The following is a 13694-nucleotide window of genomic DNA, read 5'->3' as shown; positions in this document are numbered from 1 at the left end:
ACAATGTGTGACAACAGGATGGAGTTTTAGCAAGCTCAGAGACATCAAGAAAACAGGATGGAGGCTCAGCAAGCTTAGAGACATCAAGAAAACTTGTCCTTGAGGGAATGCATCATTGTCTATCTGTGGTCTTTTGTACCTTTTTAGGGTGATTTGGCTAAATTTATTCAGGATGCCTTCTAGCTCTGCTCTTTGTGGCCAAAACTTTTAAATTATGTCAGCACTCAGAGCTGTGGTCAGGTTCCTGAGGCAGCTGAACCCTAATTGCTCACATAAATGAGGAAGCAGTCTTTCAAACCACAGCACAGTAGGTGATAAAGCCTCTGAAAACCTGCTGTATAAGCATCCAAAACAGTAACAGCTGGAAGAAAAAAACCTGACCCATACTCTGTGGTGAGCATTTGAAAATCTGGCTGCATATCAATCATCTCTGTTATCTCAGAGGAAAATCCTCAGATAACAGGAAGATACATGAGATTTAGAGCTTAACTATAATGGTTGTATCATGTAATTGATTTTTAAGTAGAGCTTGTGATTAAAGGTCTATTAGATAAATAGCCTTTTTCATTAGTTGGAGTCCAGCTAGTATTCCCTGAAGAGACTTAAATCATAACTCCAAACTTTCCACCTCCCAAAAAAGAAAAAGGACAAAATACAAGGTATAAGGACCTCTTATATTGTGTTTAATCTTCATGTGGATGTTTGTTTAGAGAGAGAAGGGTGCATGGAAGCGTGGGAGAGGAGCAGCATGCCTTCTCTGCACCAGGGCTGTGGAGAAAAGTGATTTACATACACCCTTTGCCAAGAACTTGTCAGAGTGAGAGCATCCAGCATTCTGCCAGCATCCCAAAATTGAACCAGTCTGCTTATCCTTCTTGTCAGCTCTAGCCTTTAGCCCAATGCCTGCCCACTTTGCTCTGCTTTCTGTGGGTTACAACCCCTGAGTCCTTCCCTGTCCTCTGCCTCTGTGTGCCCTGCTTATCTCTGCCCTTCCTCTTGCCACTCAATACCACGTTTCCCTTCTGGCCTGGCTTAGCCCTTTGGATTCTGCCAGCCCTCCCAGTTAGCAAATGCTGCCCAGCAGCACTCACCAGCTACCTGCATGGCCCATGGCCTCCTCCTGCTCAGCTCCTCACATTCACCCTTTCTCCCCTCTCTGACATCCACAGCTGCAGCCTTCCTCATCCTTAATTCTTCTGTGGGATGCAAGGCTTAAAGGATTACAGGCTGTATGAGTTCACAACCCGAACTCCAAGCTGTGAACTCTTCGAGGCTGGAGCTAGCCTCACCCAGGCTCTGCAGGCTTTGTGAGAGAAGAGAAATTGAGTTAGGGCAAGCAGGAGGAACATTTTGCTGTATTAGACACAAAGCATGCAAAATTTGAAAGAATTATTGGAATCCATAAAAATGGTGGGAAACACTACAATTGCCATGTGCTATACTCTGCCATGTATTTGCTTAATTTCTTACTCCCAAGGAAAAATAAAAAAATGAAAATGACAATGTTACATTAATTCTCAAGCTCAGAAAACAGTGTGATGTTTCATGGTAGACCTTTGATTCATGCCAGTTTAGGGTATGATTTCAGTAAGGATTGCCTTCATTTGAATGGAAGATTTATATCACTTTAGGATGCCTTCAGAGAGTTGATATTTTGTCAGCTATACGTCTTGCCATTACGCTCTGTTGTGCCCCTTTCTTGTGACTGTGATAAATCTGCATGTCAACTCGTCAGGGAACTTAAAAATTATATTTGTTGTTTTTCATCTGAGGAAACAAACCAGTAGTAGTTGCTACAACAGATTTCACAGCTAAACAAAGATACAAAATGACAGGGATTACAAGATGCATGTACTTGAAGCTTGTATCTTCTTTTGTGAGCTCCCCCACCCCCCCTATACAGACTCACTCCGGTTTTCCATCATTTCTATGTTTTATTTCTGCTTGCAAGCTTTGCCTCTTGGCATCCTGATAAACTACAAAGTCAGGAATGCTTGAAACAAAAATGGGAAGACGTGTCTTTTTGACACTGGAACAAAATTAGTAACCCAAAAGAATATCTAAATGTCTTTGGCTCCAGCAAGTCAAGATTTTCTGCAGCTTCATTCCATGCTCTTCTCCTCTGCATTTTCACATTCTTTTCAAGTTCCTGACTTGGTTCTGATGCTGTTTGGTAACAGGTTGGGGTGCAATGGCCAACTGCCACTCCAAGTTTTGGTTCCAGCTCCAGCACCTTCCACTTCTGAGGTGACAAAAAGGTCCTGGTCAGCATCTCCAAGGTTCTTTCTGTGGGAGCTGGATGTAATGAGTTGTCTGATAGAGGACATGGCCATATCAGCAAGGGCATTTCAGTTTGTTAGAAAGCAACTTATGGCTTTGCATGAACGCTTTCAGATGAAGTCCTGAAACCTCCTGCACATGTGTAATTTCACCTGACAGAGATTTTAAATAAGGATGCTCCTGTTTACCAAATTTGAACACATAGTTTGGTGCCTTCCCTTTCAGAAATCAGGGTACTGCCATGGGACATGGGACTGTCTGTTCTCAATACTGGTATTTCCTTGCTTGTGGCCAGTTAAGCACTGCTGCCTGTACAGCTCTTTCTTGTGATATACTGATGTCTTGTGGGGGAAATACAGGCTTCAGCTGGGCTGGGTCCCAAAGGCACAGTCACAAAGCTCAGTCCTGGCTAACAAATTAATCTGTGCAGATGATGCAAGTGGCCAGCAGCTGTATGTGGGACAGCACGAGCTTAGACAGTGGCCTTGCCTCAGGCTACTGTCATGGACACCTGGAGATTAGAATTGATAGATTCTTCTTCTCTCTTGTGGATTACTTATTTTGTGTTTTTTTAATGAATGCATTTATAAATTTTTTCTGAAAGCCAGGATTTGAGATGGACTGCCTGGGCAGAGGCCAGAGAAGCTGTAATAGACAGTTTACACAAACTGTGAATCCAATAAAAGTATCTGTATATCAGTAAGAACAGAAGAGTACAAAAATATTTAATCAGCTAAACCGAGTACATATGTGAATGCTATCACAGAAGCAAAGACATTGATCTGGATAGTCACTTTTCAGGAAAAAGAAGATTGGGTTTCATCTCTATTTGTGACTCTCTGACAAGCAGAAGCCCCCTCAGCACAGGGTGACTATCCCATGCTTTCCACAAAATGTAATCCTACCTCAGGAGCTTAGCTGCTGCAGTGACCTTCTTTTGTCTGCTTGCTCTGTAGTAAATGCTGTCTGACGTGAGTAAGAAGATTGGAAGAAGGTTATTTTTAATATCAGTATTAAATAATCTGTAGCACAACAAAACACAAGAAAGGAAGGCATCCATTTATTGTTTTCAGGGAGAATGACACCACCACCTACAACATCTTGTAGGGAGCTCATAAACAACACACATTGTAGGATTAACCTGACAGGGCCCCTTTGCTCCAGTTTCTATTATTAACTTTACACCTACTGCAAGTCTCCTCAAATGAACTATATGAGGTATAACGATTTATCTAATACAGACTATACCTCAGCTGTAAATTTATTACCAGGATTGTAAAGATCTGGGTTTTATAAGCCCTTCACAGAGTTGTGCTGAGCACCTGATCCCTAAGGTTCTTCCAGTGTGAGCAGAGAGCAATTTTTATCATTGTCCAGGCTTTATGGTCTAGGTGATGAACTTTTCCCTCCCTCTCCTCATGTTCAGCTCCATACTTAAAAATTCTCCCAGAATTTCCATCCCCATCCCAAGCTCCCAGGTTCCACAGAACAGTTGGAATAACAGCCTTCTACCCACAAGCTGAGTTATCACACAAAACAGGAGTGCAACCTCTCCCCTTTGCCACCTCACAGCTCCTTGGTCTTCTCAAGTTTGATACAAAACCATTCATTATGGCTGAGAAAAAGACTGCAGCCCTGATGATAACATGGCACAAGCAAAATGACATTTTTTCCTTTAAATTAATGCTTTCTTTCCCCTAGGAAGGTATTTTCAGAATTTTGTGAAGATAGGCTCTTTCTTTCTCTAATGGTCTCATTAATTTAATATTTCCTGTATTTTACCTTCCTGCTGCTAAGCTATAAGAGACCAAGACATTGTGAAGTATTTCTACTGTTGAGGCATGTAAGATATGTAAAAGAAAAGCTGACCTTTAGCCCTGTTTCTTTGTCTTTTTGCATGTCAGAACATCAAATTATTTTCATTTTGTAAGTATTTCGGAGGACACCTGAAGTTTTTTGCTTTAAAGTTAATCTGTAAGCTTAGAATGTGGCCTGAATTCAGGTTGCACGCAGCTGTATTTGTGCAGGCAGCAGAGCAAGAATCATCCTCATGCTCCAAGAGCCACAGAGTGCCTCTGGTTGTGCCCTGCTGCAGGCTGCAGCTTCCCTCCCTGCTTGAGTTCACAGTGGGGCTGATGAGAGCAGCAGGGCTGCATCCACAGGGCTGCTGTTTTCTTGTTTGATCTGTGCTCAGGTGTCCAGCCTCTGCCTCCAGAAGTCCACATGAGTCTCCAGACTGGTACAGTTCAAGGAATAGTGAAGCCTGGGGGTGCAGGTCTCTCACCTGAGCACACCCTGCAGTCTGCACCCTTTGGCCTGGGAACAGAGGCCCACATATACACAGAAAACAGACATTGCACAGATAATCCATGATCTGAGCAAAACCAAGACTGACTTTCATCAAGTTTGCTCATCACCTGCTTTCATAAAAGGGACTGCAGCAAGTCCTGCACTCTTTGGTCTGTACTGCATCTTGTGAAGAAAGGAATGGTCAGGTGTTGTTTCATAAGCTCCTTGATTTATATTTTTCTTTTTCTTTAAGCCAGAGAGGACTGTCCTGATTCCCTTGCACGTGATTCATAGGCACAACATACACAAATCCATGAAGATTTATACTAGTTTCAATATTAAGCTGGCAGGTGTGGCAGACTCCTGGGAAGAGGTAGCTGGGTGTCAGATGAGAGTGGGCTTTGGTGTACTGTGAAATGTCTGAACAGACATCTTCTCTCATCATTAAAGACTAAAATTTTAGCCTTCACCTCAGTAGTCTAGTTTAGTTTTCCCGTTTCTTTTTCACTGTTTTGAACATCCTCACAGTAGTGATGACCAGTGTAGTGGGTCCACAGTACCAAGCAATACCAAAGAATTAGGAGTGGTACCACTCAGTGGTGATGGTATGTCTTCAACTTTGACCTCTGCATCTTGGCCCAGCACTGTTTGGTGCCATTTGACCTTTATGAGATTATTTTAGTCTTGTCCTTTGACAAACTGTAGATATTATGATAGTGTAGCACCATTCTTGAATTTTACCAGGTAGAACTTCTATGCTTTTTTCTTTTCTTTTCTTAATAACATATTAGGAAAAAGCATGTTAAATAATGAAACATTATTTAAGTTCTTAAAAAGTTCTTTTTAAGAAGGTCTTAAAAAGAAGGTCTGTTCTTGGAATAGTTAGTGGTCCAAAGTGGACATGACAGATAAAAGATTTGGATTTTGGTACCAATTCCAACTAGAAAGCAGCAGTATTCCCTTCAGCATATGAAGCCTGCAAATCCTCCACAGCTGCTAGGGTAGAAAAGGCCTTTTGACAAATCTGGAAGACATTATTTATTATTCTAATGCTTTATCTATAAATCTGAGCCTCATTCATATTGGGGCAGCCTTTCTGCTCTTTAATTCCCTGTACACTGAATTACAGATACTTGCATCTAATAGCTTAGAGCTTAGATTGCAAACTCCTGTTCCCATTTCTCTCACTACATGGACACTTCATTAAATTCCTCTGCATTTCATTCTCCCCGTTTGATGAGGCACCCACAGAAAGACCTTACAAGGGAATTGGAGGCATAGTCCAAATAGTAGTAATTTTCACCATGTTTTGGTTAAGCTTTCTTTGTTTCTGTTGAACCTTGCTCATCCTAGCATTTGCCTCTCTACAGGCTTGAATATTTGCTTTTTCAGATTTGTAGCTGTTACCCTCTGCTACAAAATTTCTAGTATGGAAATAAATAAATTCCCAATTTGTGCTGTAGTTGTAGAAGCAATCATCCTATAAAAAGCAATCCACAATTCACTGCAGTAAAATGTATTAGTTTATATATTCTGTATGAGCTGAGAGTTGGTACAGTAAAGGCATGTAATTAAAAAGTGCACATGAGATGTATTTTGAACTTTCCTTAACAGCTGTTTCATATTATGAAACATGCACAGTGCAGTGGTTTTGTAAGTGGATTTAAGTAGTTTGCAGAATATCTCAATACACAGAGCAAAACCCAGCAAAATGTTATAAAAAAGTATGCATAGTAATTCTGCCCAAGAGTTGCCAAAGAAAGAGCGGAGAGATCACATCAAAAATATTTCCTGCCTATGTGAATGTATGAAAATTCCCAGAAATACTAGGAAACATTCCCTTGGATGGGAATGAATACAGTTTACGCTGAACTCAACAAGAGGAGATAAATGTGTGTTCAGCTGTTGGCCAAATTTGAATTCTGCTATACACCAAATGTTATTAGTTTGTACTTAATGACACAGAATACCACATACACTTAAAAAATTCTTCCAGTTGAATTTCCAGCCTAAGTTAGTTTATATTATAGCCATTTTGATATTTATTTTCTGTAAGTACCTAGTATTTTGATTTTTTTTTCTGAGAAGCTCAATTTCTTGTTTAACATTGAGGTTCTTCTGTGATGAAGGAGGGGAGATAGTATTTCATAACTAGAAGCCTAAATCAAAGAATCCTAGAATACCAGATTGGAAGGAACCTCAAGGATCATCTGGTCCAAAGTTCTTGGCAGAGACACTTAAAGATTTAAAGTGTATTACTTTCTCTCTTTCTTTAGGAGGGGGAAAAAAATCTAAGATATTTTTGCTGCTGAAGCAGGATTTGCAATACTACCAGGGACTGCTGTTCTATTTGTGAGCTAAGATTATTCTCAGAGAAATGGCTCAGCTCCCTGAGGTTCTCAAAATTCCTCTTATGCCTTTGCCAGATTCACAATAGTCTCACATTTGTTATTTCACTAAAAAGGAAAAAAAAAAGAAAAGGGAAAATTATGTGTTTGGCTGAAATAAAAAGGAGAAATGTGCATGGCTGAAAAGCTTCAAAAGCAACTCCATAGAGCACCTGTGTGCTGAAGAGCTCTGAGGATCATTTACTGCTTAACCAGGAGCTGTCCATCCCAGGGCATGGAAAAACAGACATGGGGATGGACAGTGAGAACCTAAAGCCCCTCACTAGGAATGTCTGTCCCACTCATTCTCACCTTGAGGAAACAATTCACTTCACTGACTGGCAAAATAGCTAAAATAAAACTTGTCTTTTTTCACAGCTTTTTGCCAACATGTATTTCAGCAGTGCTTCTGAAGCCCTATTTGAAGAGCAGTGTATGGTACAGTACAGTGTCTTGGGAAATCAGACAGACAAATGCCATGTTTAGAAATGAATTTTCTGTTAAATGAGATCATAATTGGTTAAATTGCTGGGTAGTTAAGGAATTCTTGCTCTTCTTGTAAGATAAACAGACTTTTATTGCAAACAATTCTTGTCTTTCTAAATCAGTTCCAGGAAACCCTATAATGTCAGTCACTATTAGCATTTGGAATAGCATTAAGAGCTTTATACAAGCTCATATTAATCTGTCTAGGTTAACCTTTGTATCCAGGCTGCCTCAGTTGCTGTATTTCAAATCTGCAAAATGTCAGTTCTTTTTGGTGGGCAGGAAGAGGTTTAGCACAGATTTAGCAGTGCTTTGATCATAGTATGAAGTCATTTTGAACTTATTTGTGACCAAAATAATTTATCTGGAGCACTTTTATTCAGTCCTATTAACTGAGTTGTTTAATCAGTTGGAGCAAACTTGTAGCCTCTCTCTTTTTTTCCAGAAGCTGCTGTGGAGATCAGATGACTGTTAAGACAGATAGTAGTGTCAAGAATATTCCATTTCATTGGGTCAGTGGATCTCACAACAGGAGAAATACCACATGTGTAGAGAAACACAGTGGGAAGGGTCCCCAATTCCCCCTCCCAGCTGCAAATTCTTCCCAGAACATCCTGAGGTACGAGTCCAACTTGCACTCTAGCACCTCCATTGAAGGCAGAGCCTCACACCGTGTCCCTCAGGCAGTCTGGTCCAGCACTTAATTATGCTCATAATAAGAAAATTTTCCTAATATTTAACCTAAATAGTCTTTGCTGAAAATTAGGTTAATTTCTGTTCATCCTTCCCTCAGTGGACGTGGGGAATAATTAATTGTCCTTTTTGCAACAGTGTTTGGAATATAGAAACATGCAGTGGAACACATTATCATGTCCTTTCTGTGGTCTTCTGGTTTCTGGATCAAAGCCCATTTCTTCAAAGCTATCCTAAGAGTCAAGTTGTCATTTCTGTCTTGTGACCTCTCTCCAATTTGCATGTGTCCTTTAAAACATATAGTTCCCCTGTGTAAAAATGCTACTCCAGCTGAGAGCTCCTTTCCTGAGGAAAGCAACCTAACAGCATCCCACATCATAAAGAGCCTCATCTTCGTGCGCTGATGAATCTGCCTTCTTGGTAGGCACATACTCTGTGTGTGTTGGTTCCTGCAATATCTAGAGTCTCTTATGCAACACTGCTGGTAAGGCATGTATTTTCAGGGTTTTTTTTTTTTGAGTTTGATTTTTTCTTCCTTTTCGCATTTCTTTATTTGATTTAGAACTTTCCCAGTTTCTAAAGACTATTTTGAATAATTCTCTCTCCAAAATGTTTTCTGTTGTCCCTCAAATTGGCATCAGTTGCATATTTTATAAGGACACCCTCCACTCCTTTATCATGAAGGAAAGCTTTGGAAGGCACAGAATTGGTACTTGGAACAACTTCAGATATTGTCACTGAACCATTGATACTCAATGTCCTTTTGTGTACAATGAAAAGAATAATGCACCATCAGTGTTCTTGGCTGCACATGGAGCAGGGTTAAACATGGTTTTGTGGGAATAGCACAAAACTAAGTCAGAGAGGTTTGATTTTGTTCGTTCCCCAACTTTTAATACATATGGCAGAAAGTTATTGTAACCTCTTTGTCACTGGTTTCCTTGTCTATAAAAGGGAAGCAAAGATGCTTGTGAAGTGCATGGCTCCTCAGGGGGAGATGCTGTTGCAGCACAGGATGTCCTGGCTGTGCTCTGGCCCTGGTATCACTCACGCAGTTGAAACAAGCCGTGCTGAGTACAGGGAAGCTGTAGGACACCCAGTGTTGGTGTCACCCAGGTCTACACCATGCCCTCATCTGCCCAGGACGCTTTGCTTCCATTTCTCCTTCAAGCACCCAGCAGGGGAATGCATTGTGCTTGGCTGGCACTGGTGCTGTGTGAAACGTGGCTGGAAGCAAATTCTAATTGCAATTCCTTGTGTGCACCTGGCACAAACTTCAGCACTGCTGAAATGTACCAGTCACCAGTGAAACAGGGGGCTGGGATGAGATTGTCTTCACGGTTGTTGCTATGATTTTGTAATTCATATTAAAATAGTTCTCTTCTTTCCGTTCTGCTCTTAAGCTTCCTGATAGTGATGCAAACTAGGGTTTTAATGCTTATTTGCAGAAAAAGGTTGTGATAATACAACAGCTTGAAGCCAGAGTGAGATTTGGAATCATGATGGTAAACAAAACTTGTTCTGAATAGAAATGTGCTGAAATGCTTGTGTGGTACCCCACAGAGCAGTGGGTGACTGTGAGGAGCTGAGCACAGCGCCAGCCCTGCAGCCCCATGCAGGGATTGCACTGCAGTGCTGTGACCTGGGCTCAGCCCCGAGGGGTTCTGGGCTCTGCTCCCTGCTCCCACACCCTGGCACAGCCTGTCAGACCCTGCCCTGCTTCTCCCTGCTCTGTGGCACTGGGCTGACTGGGATGCTGAGCCTTTGAGGGGCAAAGAAGAAATGTAGATGATCCTGGAGGAATGATAAAAAAAATGTTGATGTTTATGACTGGCTGCCTGCTTGCTATTTAAACATGCAGGGAGACATTTGATAAATATTTAAGTAGCACCACTTTATCTAGTGCTGTACATGTTTAACAAGATGAATACTAAAGAGGATAAATAGATTAAGATTTCCAAAATGATTATGCCAAATGTGTCTTTTTACTTTGGGCCTCTGTGTAGCAAGGATGTTTGCACCAGTGTAACTATCTCTTAATATATTAATAAAGCATGTGCTTTGAAACCCCAACAAGCATATCCTGCCCCAAGGTAGCAATGCTGAACTAAGCAGTATTTTGTGCCACTGCAATACTTCCATGGTGTATCAACAAAACATCTTCAGGTCAGACCAGGCTGGGGATTCTGTGCCTCTGCTCTGGCTGACCTTGAACATCTTTATTCTCACCTTGAAATGCTTTGCTTTGAAATAAAAATGGTTTAATGTTTAATATTTCCCTTGCACACACGCACACTTGTCTCAGCAAACTCACATGTAAATACATGTTTATATACATGAAATGTGTCACCTCTGTGGATTTTTCTCTCAGTCACATGTGGTGAGGAGTAAGTTTGAGTGTGGAAGATTAGCTTGAGTGCTTTGTATGACACATAAAGCCTCTGTGAATCTCTCTTGATTAGTTCTCCTATCCTGACCCTAATACAGAGGTAAAAATATTTAATGGCCTGTACTAAATTAAGTAACACAAGACTGTGACTCAAGTATGCATGACTAAATCTAGTTTAGTGATTCTTATGCTGGAAGTGTGTCATCAAGCTACCCCCAGAAGAGAATGGCTTAGGTAAATACACGATGGGATCAGCTTGCAAAGGAAGACTCACATCTGAATACTTGTTTATATTAGTCAAAACCATTCAAGAGCCCTCTGGCAGTGCTGGGCTTTCGCTTCAGATACTAGGAAAGCCATTAGAAATGAAATTACAGCACCAACATTGAGAATTGTTCCCTTTTGTTGTGTTTTGATTGAGAAAAAGGCTGCCTTCAGCATGGCAACTGTGCAGCTATCATGGCCACTGACATCAGGGCAGAAGATTCCAAATATATTTTAGCCCCTTTTCCATGCTTTTATTTGCTTCCCCCACCGCACCAGAGAAGCTCAGCTGAGATTAGAATGGTGTTAGAGCACAGACTCATCCTCCACAGAGCTTCAGTGTCACATGGGTCAGGACAGGACAAGACTGGAGCAAGTTTTCTTGTCAGAACAGCAAGAGCTGAACTTCTGTTTTCTCACAGGGAACACCTCCTGACACAGGTCCAGTGAAGAATGGGGCAGAGCAGCCCTGCCCCAAAGCCCCTCACCACCAGCAGCAATTCCTCTTCTTGTAGGCAAAGGAGGCAGTGGCTGCCCCATGTGGGGTTTTTCTGGCCCTGCCAGGCTTCTGCCTTCAGCAGCTGCTTCTTCTGCCCGTGTATTAAACTACTTAAAGGAAGGGGAGAGTTTCCACATGGACTGGTGAGTTATCTTATGAGCAGAAGTGGAGCTATAAAATCCTTAAAAACACTTTAGAAAAGACATCACCATGTGTGAGAAATATAGCCTATATGTCCATATATAAACAAGAATTTCATATTAAATGCATTTATCCTCATTCTGTCACCCATGGAAAGTTATTTTCACCATTAAAATTATGCATGACAACTTGTTTATCCATTCTGAATGCACTGGACAGGAGTTAGTTTTCCATATTCAGAGACAAACATACATCACCTTCAAATATCACAAATATTTAAGATGTTTCCTGGAAGATTTAATTCCTTTATCAATTTTTTTAGACAGCATGTCAGACAGGGGCTCTGTACTGTGGAAAGATCTTCCCTTGAGCTTATTAACAAACAGTAAGAGAGGCTGTTGAGGCTGTTGAAGCTCCCTCCCCAGGCAAGGAAGGGACACTTCACCAGTGGGGCAATAAAAAGCCCAATGGGAAGCTACCAAAGCCACAGCATTATTTTATTTTGGAATGACTTGCCAGGACAGCAGGAGTCTTGGTGCCTCAGAGGCCAGGGGCTGAAATAAAGACCAAAACACTGCTGCCAACTGGAGAAAGACCCAGGCCTTCAACTTAGTCCCCTCCAGTTAAACTGTGGAAGTCAAAGAGAAAGCAAAGGGGTTTTCTTGTCCTCAGGAATTGGAAAAATATGTAGAGGGTTTATTTCCTCCAGATTTTAAAAGATCTGCTTACTTTACTTACCAAAACAAGAGGGTCTGAAGGAGGACTCCCCTCTTGGGGACAACACAATTTTTCATGCTCCTGCTAGGCAGAGTTACCTGGAGATCCCTGCACTGCCAACACCAAGGCAATTACCAGAGCAGAGAGGCAGCAGATAAAATGTCAGAATATAGAAAACACTAGTTTCTTACTGTCTTCTGTATTTACAATTGTTTTGCTCCAAATACAAACACTGTGGTCTATTGCAAAGAGCCACTTAGGGGTGTGGAAGCAGAGGAAGAGATCAGGGTAAATCTGTGCTGCTTTTGAGTGAAGTTTCAATAGCATATAAACACTGGCAATGCTCAGCCTCTTGCTGTGAAATCTTTTTTCCCCAGTCCTGGGGTGAATTGCAGTATGAGATGCAGCCTTTAGAAAAACATTAATTAGTATTTCAATCCACAGCATCTAGCTTGAGCCAGCTGTTCTTTTAAATTCATCTACAGCAGCACATGCCCATTTCTGAGATTTTATAAATAAATTAGACTGCACGTACTTGTTTTCAGTTGCACATAGAGAGGGCACACTTTTTAGGTGAATTTTCCCTACAGCAACTGAAAAGTTCAGTATTTGAACATCCTGCAATGGAAGCCCTCATCCATGGAGCTGCAAGAAACCCCTTGTGATGACTGAGGGCAGGAGGGGTGAAGGAATCATTAAGATATCATTCCCAAATTGCCATTCTGCCTTTGTAATGGCTGCTGGGAGCTGAGCATGTTCGTGCAGAGTCTTATTTTGAGCATTATTGTCAGGCTCTTCCTGGCACTTTCTCCTCTGTTTCCTAAGTTACAGGTCAGTGTTACTAAGTGATTGTGCATTATTTACACATCAGTGCTGTGCAATTTCCATCATCCCCCTATAGAAACCATCCAAATTCAGCAGCACGCTTACCTATTCATTATGCACAACTTCCCAAGTCTCAGATACACACTTCAGGCCATGCTTTCCTACATTATTTTTTTCCCTATTTACTAATTTACATCTCCTTTTTCCTACAAATATATGTAATTAATTCTGAATATTTTATGCAAAATGTAATACTAATGGGATTTGAGTCTTGCTGGTAAGGATTCAGGTTCTCTAACTGGTATTCATACAAAACTTAGTCCCTAGGTTTCAAAATAGATGTGATCCACAGTGCAAAGCTGCTTAAAGACACAGAAATAACAATGCTTGAAAGAGAGGAAAAAAAAAAAAAGAAAGAATAAACGTCACTCATACAATTCCTCGAGATTTCTTCCTGAGCAGGAAGAACTACTTCTTCCCCAAGAAAATGACAATGCTGAAACCTCTCCCATTACTTGTTTGGAGAAAGATTAAAAAAGGAAAAGTCCATCCTCAAGCTGACAACTGGTTCACAGTGCAATAGTCTTGTTTTTCAGTGCTCATCTTGCTCACCATCAGGGCAGCCAGCTTAAAGGCAGAAGATGACACCCCCTCTCCTCTGTTTTGGAGTAACAGGAACTCTGAAGTCATTAAAAAAAAGCCCCCAAACCACCAAACAGTTATT

Source organism: Passer domesticus, chromosome 4 (genome assembly GCF_036417665.1).
Source record: "Passer domesticus isolate bPasDom1 chromosome 4, bPasDom1.hap1, whole genome shotgun sequence".
Lineage (NCBI taxonomy): Eukaryota > Metazoa > Chordata > Aves > Passeriformes > Passeridae > Passer > Passer domesticus.
This window is presented reverse-complemented; position numbering follows the sequence as displayed.